We start from the raw sequence: 9,902 nt of genomic DNA on the forward strand, positions 1-9,902 counted from the left end.
CTAGTTTTATTTCCTACACCTCCCGAGTGCTTGAATCTAAAAGCTTAACTAGCTGATGCAGCAACAAGTCGCTCCAGTGATGCACCGGGTAGCCCAATGCGCGAAAAGCTCTTAATGCTTCGGTGATAGTTTGTTAGAAATGAGCTAAGTCCTCGAGTTGATCGCGGTTTCAACGGCTTCAAATTGGAAAGCTTATCTAGTTGATTGTCGATAAGGAATCACTTGTTCTCATACCGCGACGCAAGAACATTTCACGCGATGACGAAATTTTCGCCCGTAATTGTTAAATTAGACACAAGTCGAACGGCTTCACCAGAAAGGTTCGTCTTCAAACAGTGCATTTTTTCTACGCAGCTCAGTTCGGAATAGCAGAAGTCCAATAGCAGAAAATATCTTCAGGTCCAATAGCAGAAAGTATCCAAAATTTTTTGCAAATTGAATATTAATAAAATAATAAATATTAATAAAAATGTTAAATAGAATATTAAAAATATTAAATAAAATATTAATAAAAGAGTAAAAAGAAAAAAATTAGGAGGTCAAAGAAATAGAAGATAGTATCAGATCATGAAGAAAGTTTAAAAAATATTAGTGAATAAAGCAGTTACTAAAGTGCAAACCTTTCTATTTTTTAAGAAACATTGTTTATAATCACTGAACAAACTATTTGATAAATTAAAAAACTGTAATTTATTAAAATGAATTTCTTATTTTTTAAGGAAATTCTTCAGGTTGTTAGTCATTTACTTTTGTAATGGATCATATGATCAACACATTTTGCATAACAAATAAAACTTTTCTTGTAATTAAGGAAGAAAGAACAATTGAAAGCGATGTAAAACATTATTAAAATAACTATATTGAGAGCGTATATATTGAATATAATCGTGAAACTGTTTTTGCAAGCAAGAACAACTCAATTGCAACAATGTTTAACTTTTAAACGAAACGAAAATAGAAAATTGTTTATATCTCGATATATGTTTTTCGCATGGCGCTCAACGTTACGTATGACGAATTTTATAACAAATGAAACAACTTCCCGCAGTATCGTCAGATCGCAGTGTTTCATAAAATAAATAACGTAGACTTACATATATAGACTGAACGTCTTCACAAAAGGTTGCGAAAACTTGAACAGAAAAGGATGTTCTGTTAACGCAGGTATTCGATCTTTGTCTAGCTTGACTCTTATTGGACATATCGTCTAGCTTTCTCCAATAAGAGTCAAACTGGACAAAGATACGATGCCTGTGGTCAGTGGAAGGAAAAAATATTGCTGTCCTCCGAATTTTGTATTTAAAATTCGTATAAGAAGACGCAGTCTATGTACATAAATTTATGGGAAATATATTTCACCATTCCATTTTATTTACTTATTTCATGCAATTCTTTTCCTAAATGGAGGATAAACTGTCTCAGGCATTCGCAATTTCGATGTTTTTGGTACTGCCGACGTCGGTTGTGCAATATTATTATATAGAAAGTAAAGCACTAAGATATCCTCTCGTATCGTTTTTCCTCAGACTTTCTCACTATCCCCGCCTGCCTCATTCTTTCTTTCACCGAACGCGATAAATTCCCACGATAAAAGCACGGCAAAATAGTCGAGTTGTCGGTGTTGAGGCAGTTTCTGTCGCGTAGATACGCCAGGTGGCATGATCGTAGAGAGAAAAAGAAATGGCGATCGTAGAATGAATTTAAAAAGTACTCGCGAACTGGTGGCGCGCTCCGCACGATTCGATCCCTAAATTTTATTCAAATATCTAAGTCAGAGAGAGAGAGAGAGAGAGAAGGAGAAGGAGCATATATACTTATCTTTCTACTAGCAAGCTCGCTTTTGCTTTTCTCTTTCTCACTTCGCGATTTTTCCACACTGTCTTTCCATCCGTCGATCCGAGCATGCGTAAATATTTTTATATTTAAATATTTTTTTATTTTACAACATTATTTTTTTAAATCGTTGGCGTTGGTGGAATATTGTTTCAGTATCACTTATTTTCGTAAAATTTCATTTATTAATAAAATCGCGAATCAATAATTTGACTATGGATTACATATCATCAAAGAGTATATACAAATAGTATATTTTTTCTATTTTTATGAATATTTCTATTTCTTAATTGCTTTCGTATCAAATAATATATATCGATTTAATGCAATATAATATTGAGTGTAAATTTTCAATATATCTACCGTTACGTTATATTTCTGAGAATTTTATTAATATCTATCGTCTCATGTTGAGACAAAAACGTAAAATATTTGTCAGAACGTAAGATATGATTAAAGATATTAATGAAATTCTTGATAGCGACAGTAATAACTTTGTGCATTACGCCAATAGAATGGCAACACGTGTAAGACACTGCAATGGATTTTTTAATATAATATGATGTTAAGAATCATTTATATAGATTTACATTTACACGGGTTACCGTTTTTTACAAGTCACGCGTAATAATGTCATTGTTATTTTTACCTTTCGAATAAGGGAAAGGAATCCAACCCTTATACAGAGAAGAATGCATTGATATACACACACCCACATACACACACATATACATACATACATATATATATATATATATATATATATATATATATATATATATATATATATATATATATATATATATATATTCATTGTGCACATGGCATGAAAAGTACGTGAAGACGGCAACGAGGAAGAAAATAGTAGGTAATAGTAGGCAAATATAAGGTAAAATGTCAAAAAGAGAAAAAGGACAAAGAGAAATAATCGTTATATACAATTGTATCATTTATATTTATAAAAGAAGAAATTAATCTTATCATCGCATAAATACGTTAAAGTAATTTTTGTTACAAGAATTAAATTTTTATACGTATATGATACGTACTACAAAATTTAATTTAACAAAAAAAGCTAACGCAAAACTCACGCCTGTTTATATATGTGATGTAGATGTTCTTTCAATTATCAAAATATTGAAATAATTCCATAATACGCGAGTGGGCGTATAAAATTCTACTTCTCTGATTAAAAGGTTAAATAAATTACGCTAAAAATACGACTAATAATGTATTGAAACAACTTTATAATCACCCCATTACACAAAATTTTGAGCTTATCTTACACAAGCAAGAAATTAAAAAGTACCAAAATTTTACTAAAAATATAAGGAGGCAAACTACATGTAGGATGATTTAAAATAAGTTACTATAATATCATCTTCTTAAACGAGTTCTGAGATCATTTTTCCATTTGCAAATGTTATCTGAAGTTCAGTTTTCATGAGTTACAAAAATAAATAATTTGCTTGTTATACGGGTCGGATAGTATATAGAAGATAGTCAGGAGTGGCACATTCACTGTCAAACGCAAGCGCTGATGTAAGGCACCTAGTGCGATTAGCTGATCGATACATAACTGCTCTGATATTTATAAAGGTGATTCAAAACAACTTACCGTCCTTGAAATGTGATATTCTTGAACGAATTATGAGTCGATTTTTCTGTTTGTAAAATGTTATTCAAAGATTAATTTTTGTAATTATATATAATGACAAATAAAATGTTTAAAATTAATCAAAAGTACGTTAAAAGAAGCGTTGATTCTTTTAAAAATAAGAATATCATATGCTTATCAAACCATGATTAATTCTTACACGGAGAAGTTTCTTTGACAAAATCTTTTTAAAATTTATATATAATATTTTTAGAATCACGCTAAACACGAATCTGAAGTCAAAATCATATAATTAATAAACATTCATACATATTGTTCTCATAAATTTTATTAATGATCGTGTATAACAACAAATAAAATGTTTTAAATTACTAGGATACAATTATAACGTAATGTTTGAGGGTAAAATATTCGACTATACAAACCTTACTTAACTAGAAAATAAATCTTGAAAATACAAACGAAAGATGGAGTATAAAACTGAAAATTTTACGGACAAAATACTGATATTTTTCTACAAAGTTTACGTCATATTAGTTGTAAAAAATTACAAATGCTTTTACGCAATAAAAGTACGTATAGAAATAAGTAGAATCGCGATTTTTATTGTTCAATATATGATAAAAACGGAAAAAAAATTTAATATGAAATCTTAAGCTGTCAGCGAGCGTAATATTTACCTAATCCAAAAGTTCTGTAACTTGTATATACCGAAAGTGTAGATATTCCAAACAAAAATATTTTAAAGAACATTGCCTTATCCTATTTTTCCTTTTTTTTGCAATCTGAACTCAGAAACTTAAAAATAGCCGAAAAGTTTGTAGCAAAAATTCTTGCTACATATATATGCGTGGTTAAGTTTTTCTCTGAATATATTATAATAAAACGAAGCAATTATATAAGATCTGTATGTACAAGAAATACGAAAAGAATTGCGTGATTGTTTAGTGACGATCATTTCTGCGTTATCGACATTGTTTGAGTTTGTTATCGATTTCAGTATCCCCTTAAGAGGATGCTGTTCTTTTCATCACGATCACGCTATCCTTTTCGTATTTCTTGTATATACAGAATTTATATGAATGTGTGTTACTTTGTTTTACCATATTCTCTCAATAGAAAACCTAACTATATATGTGTAGAAATCTTTCTGAATTAAGTTATGTTAGTCACAGAGTATCGCATCTATCGCATACTGTAGGAGATATGTCACTTTAAGACACATTCTCATAAAATTTTTCAAGTTATACAGTAAAAAAATAATGAAGATAAAAATATTAAAAAAAAATTTGTACAAAAGCCAAATGCATGTAGAAGAATTTAATATTAAACAAAAAGATTATTATCGCTGTTTGGTCTATGTAATTCGTCAATAAAAATTATAGAAATAAAACTTACAAATTTCTAAAACTCTATATTTAAACATATAAAAATTATAGTTAATTTAGCATATAAAAGAACAAGAAATATACCATATATGAATTTTTCATGAACTGATAAAACTAATTACGTTTATATTAGTTTCGATAAAATACAACATTTAATATATGAGATATAGAGGTATGTCGCTTTAGGAGGCTTATTTCGCTTTTGGCTACTTTCCTCTATGTAAATTTTTGGAGTTGCTGATCATGAATCTGAAGTCAGAATTATAAAATTCAAAATAGCAGATATAATATATATATATATAGTGACTAAAACCGGTGATTTTTATATGCAGAAATTTCGTGATTCTAATTTTAGATTTATGTTTACAGATTTCAAAAACATGAGTGTATACATTTTAGTCTAATTTGTCGAAAGAATAATAAAAATTGTTGCTTTAAACCGCCATAATAAATTTACCTATTTTAATTTTACGTTTCTGACCTTAGATTTAGCGAATCCGGAAACATTATAAATTTAAAAAAACATTTTGTCAGCAAAATTTTCCCGTCCTAATAATTCTTCAGAAATTAATCACGGTTTGTGAAAAGCATATGGTATTTTTATTTTTAAGAGAATCAATGATTTTTTATAAACGTACATTCTGCTATATTCTATTTTTTTATAAACGTACTTTTTAATTTAAAACACTTTATTTGCTGTTACGCATAATCTCAGAAACTAAACTTTGGGGATATTCTGCAAACAGAAAATCGTCTCATAATCCATTCAAGAATATGAAATTTAAAAAATAGTAAATTGTTTTGAATCACACTTATAAATATTAATCTTCTAACTGTGTTTGTTTCGGGTATACTTTAACCATTTCAGAGTCTAAATAGATCTAATAGTGAGAACTCACTATTTAATTGACATGTATGTATTTTTTTATATCTTTTATTTTAGCATTATATAAAGTAATTTTGTACAATATGTACTGACTTTTTCTAAAATAACTCGAAAGATCGTGCAGTATCACATTTAGAATACTACAAAAACTGTGTAAACTTTGAAACTGCTCTGGGTCAAAAAGACCTGGAGCACGGCTAGAAGGTTAAAGCAGTTAGTTTGCCCTGTATAATTCAGAGAGAGAAATTGAGTTTGTTTAAATTGAATTGTTTTGACTGATTTATTTTTTACATTGTATATATAATATGTTTTCCTAACAATTTTCCAATTATTGGCTTTCTGCCAGGTTTCGAAAGTCCTATCCCAGTAAGCAAAATATCATTACTACAACGTTATTATAATGATATTCAGTAACATGTAACGTTTGCAAGTATGTCGTATTTAACGTTGTATATAGCATCATAATGAACAAACTTTGACACCGATTTTAAGGTTTCGACAATGTTGAATTCACATATGTCATATCGTTGTAATTAATGTTACACTAATATTTTTAGAACATTCTGTGATAACGTTTCTCGAATAATGTTAAATAAATGTTTCCGTAACGTCAATTCACATCCCAGATAGCACAAACACGTTTTAGAAACGTTTCTTTATGGCTCAGGCAGCCGTAAAAAGGATAAGGATGTGAATTGTAATGTAAACAAAAAACATATCTTGCGGAAACGATTGTAACTAATGAACTTATGTTGATTTTAACTGAAATTTAGCTCTTTTATTTGATTTCTCACTATTTTCGCATCTGAAAATTTACTCAGTATTGGTCGGACGCGAACTCGAGAGATCTCAGACATCTTCAGATTCCTAGTCTACTATCTTGGTTGCTGCGCTTAATTTCCTCAATTGATACTAAGTGTTTTTTATTATCCTCACATGCAGCCAAAGCACTAATTATGATTTTCTTATAATATTATTTAGGACAACCACAAAAATAAACTATTTATAGTTATAATATTTTATATAATAAAAGAGAAGTTAGAAATACATGTATAAAATATTTATGTAAAATATGTTTACCTTGGTTACAAATATTTCAATAAAATTTATCGAAAAAATAAAACTCTTTTGACTGTAGAAACGTTAAACACACTTCTTAAATTATGATTTCATAAACGTTTCTGTCTAAACGTTTCTTATTAGTGCTTTCTCATTATGAAACATTACATACGTATAAAATGCGTATATAAACATGTGCTACTTGGGATCAACGTTTTAAACATGTTAATTTAATGTTTCTTGCTTATTTATCAACAACGTTTAAAAAATATATTTTGAAATGTCTGTACATTTCTTTAATGTTTGAAATGCAATATTATTAAGCAACGTTTTAAAAACGTTTATAGAATATTATAAAGAAACATTACAAAAATATACATAATATCAACGTTTTAGAAAGTTGATTTAATGTTTCTTGCTTACTGGGATCTCACTATATATCGAGAGTGGCTTTGGCACGCGCTCGCTCGTTTGCGCGCGCGCATCCGTTGTAGTATCGTCGGTTCTGGATTATTAGCTACCACGCGAATAGAACCGAGGAATAAGGGGAGACGAAACGAATAAGTACGTAGAATAAAAAGTCATAAAGCACGCCGGCGATCACATCGGCTCGAAACGAGGCGGAAGTTAACCTGTCGGCAGGAGGGACACGCGGACAATGGCTCGTGAACGCGGCGATTTCGAGCCCCCCGCCAAGCGAAACGCCGCCACGGGATATAATAATCCCGAATCGGTCGGTTAGCCCCGTGCCACGCCGAGTTAAACGGCCGCAGATGGTTAAACGTTACAACTATACCGTCACCGCATTAACGTGGCGGGGCGGAAATGATTCACTCTTTCGGAAGGATCGGCGAGGTTAATTAAGCGGAACCACTTGCGTCCGGCGACGCCGTTGGGACACACCGACACGTGACACGCGATGACCCTCCACCCCGCGGCTCCACACCTCCTTCACCCCGACGGGACGATTAAAACGTAAGCCGATTTTGTTCGTCGGCTCTTTTTTGAAAAACGGGCGTACTCGTGGATTACGTAAAAAGGGAAAGAGAAAAGAGCCCGTAGCAGACGTGGTAAAGTAAATTCGTGGATGTGTAATTATTTGCGATCATTTAAACGGCCATTCGTGAGTAATATCCTCCTCATAACGCATTTTATCCCATTAGTGCGTCGCGTTTGTAAGCACGTTATTCTTGTAAGCACCAGTTTTGCTTCAATTGTAATCCTCTTGTGGCGTTAAATCCAAAAGTGACATTTTACCCTTTTTTCGTGGGGACTTAAGTAACGTATATCTGTTGTATTTGTAAAGTAAAAATATTAATGCCGGGGCACGTTTCTAATTCTGAATATTTTTGTTGTTTTGATCTTTAAATAAAAATAATCAAAATTTCGATACAAACTAATGATGTTCTTTTGTATTAATTTCAAAGTTTCATTTGCAATATTAAAATATTTTTTTATTTGCATTAATTTCCATATTTTAGAAACTAATTATTTTTATTAGTCAGCGTAACAGAGCACAAGAATTGTGTCTAATCCTATTAATATTCTCAGAAACTTAAATAAGAAATAATGAATTGATTAATTATTCATCAAACTAAGTAAGCTGTTTTAAATTATAAAATTACACTTTTATTTAAAGTATATATAAAGTATATTTTTAATTTGTTGACTGTTAATAATTTATTATGTGAAACATATTCAAGGATCAGTACGGATGTGTACCTCATAAAATTTTTTGCTTATTAATTTCTTGAATGCTATGTATGCTCAATGTATATGTGTATCAGACAAAATTATTTGGCTTACATTCTCGATATAAGATTACATTCTCGATACAATTGAGAACTATTACGATGATGATTGATATATGATTTATGTTTTTCTAATTTATATAGTGTTTGTTTAATATTTGTTTAATTTTTTGTTTTTTTTATTTATGTTATATATTTATGTTTTTTTACGCATTTTAGTGATCGTAATAAATAAAATTATTATATTACATATAATAAAGTTATTTCTTTCTAGAAGTTATTTTTTCGATTGACTCACGACAAAGAGCACAGGGTACAGCGTTCTCAACGATTGTTTGCTCTAAAGTACCCCATATTTAAAATAATTATCGTAGAAACTAATATAATCAATTAATTTATTATCATCTTTAGAAATAATCTTTAATTTATACGTTAATTATTGCAAATAAAAATTCTCTTTCTATTTAAGTTTTGCATAACATTTTTTCATGCTGCTTTTAAGAGGATGTCAAAGCAGGATGACATGTTGAATCAATAATACACAGTGAGCTACGAGTGATATTTGAAAACGTGACTTAATGCAAACATGTAGATAGACGTCGATGTTTATTAGTTTGCTAGGGTCCTTGTAGCTTTAGTCTTGTAACATGCCATGTGGCGTTTATCTGCAGTACATTATTTCTCGACCGAGAAGTAAAAATTTTCACGTGAATATTTTCTTCCTTTACGGCTATATATATTAATCATAATATTATATATTTTTATCATAGTAAATATATATGCTTTAATAATCCAATACATTTGTTTTTTATTAAGTTGATACTCTTTTGTCTGCATAATTTGTTGTATTTTTTAAAGTAATATTAAATAGTAAACTAGTGGTCGATATTTCACAGTGAATCGTGCTTCACTGTGTAACATATGTGACTCATTATATACTGTTTTTTTCCAATATGCCTCGTGAGAAGGAATCTCGAGAAATCGATAAACATACCGAGAAATGCAATTTTCATTTGTAAGTTTGTCGACTTTCCGTATTTCAGAAGAATACTGACAAATTACAAAATAAAGGAAATAAACGAACATAATCACTTGTTCAGATCCTCAACAAAAACCTTACTGCATTTAGATAAATATAATACCTATATATTTTTTCATGCAAAAATTTGGTTCACTGTAAAAATATATGGGGTTTATTATGAAACATTCTTGTTGCACAGTAAACTATTCGCCGACTTACAAAAATAGTCTATTTCTCTTTTATATATAGATTTTTCCAATTTGTTTATTACAAATTATAGCTAGATAAATGTATTAATCACCTTAATTAACAAAATTAGGACGTTGGTTTTAAACAATTAATTGTT

This window comes from Odontomachus brunneus, unplaced genomic scaffold (assembly GCF_010583005.1).
Source record: "Odontomachus brunneus isolate Ranch 3 - 2012 unplaced genomic scaffold, Obru_v1 Obru_scaffold_079, whole genome shotgun sequence".
NCBI classification, from domain to species: Eukaryota; Metazoa; Arthropoda; class Insecta; order Hymenoptera; family Formicidae; genus Odontomachus; species Odontomachus brunneus.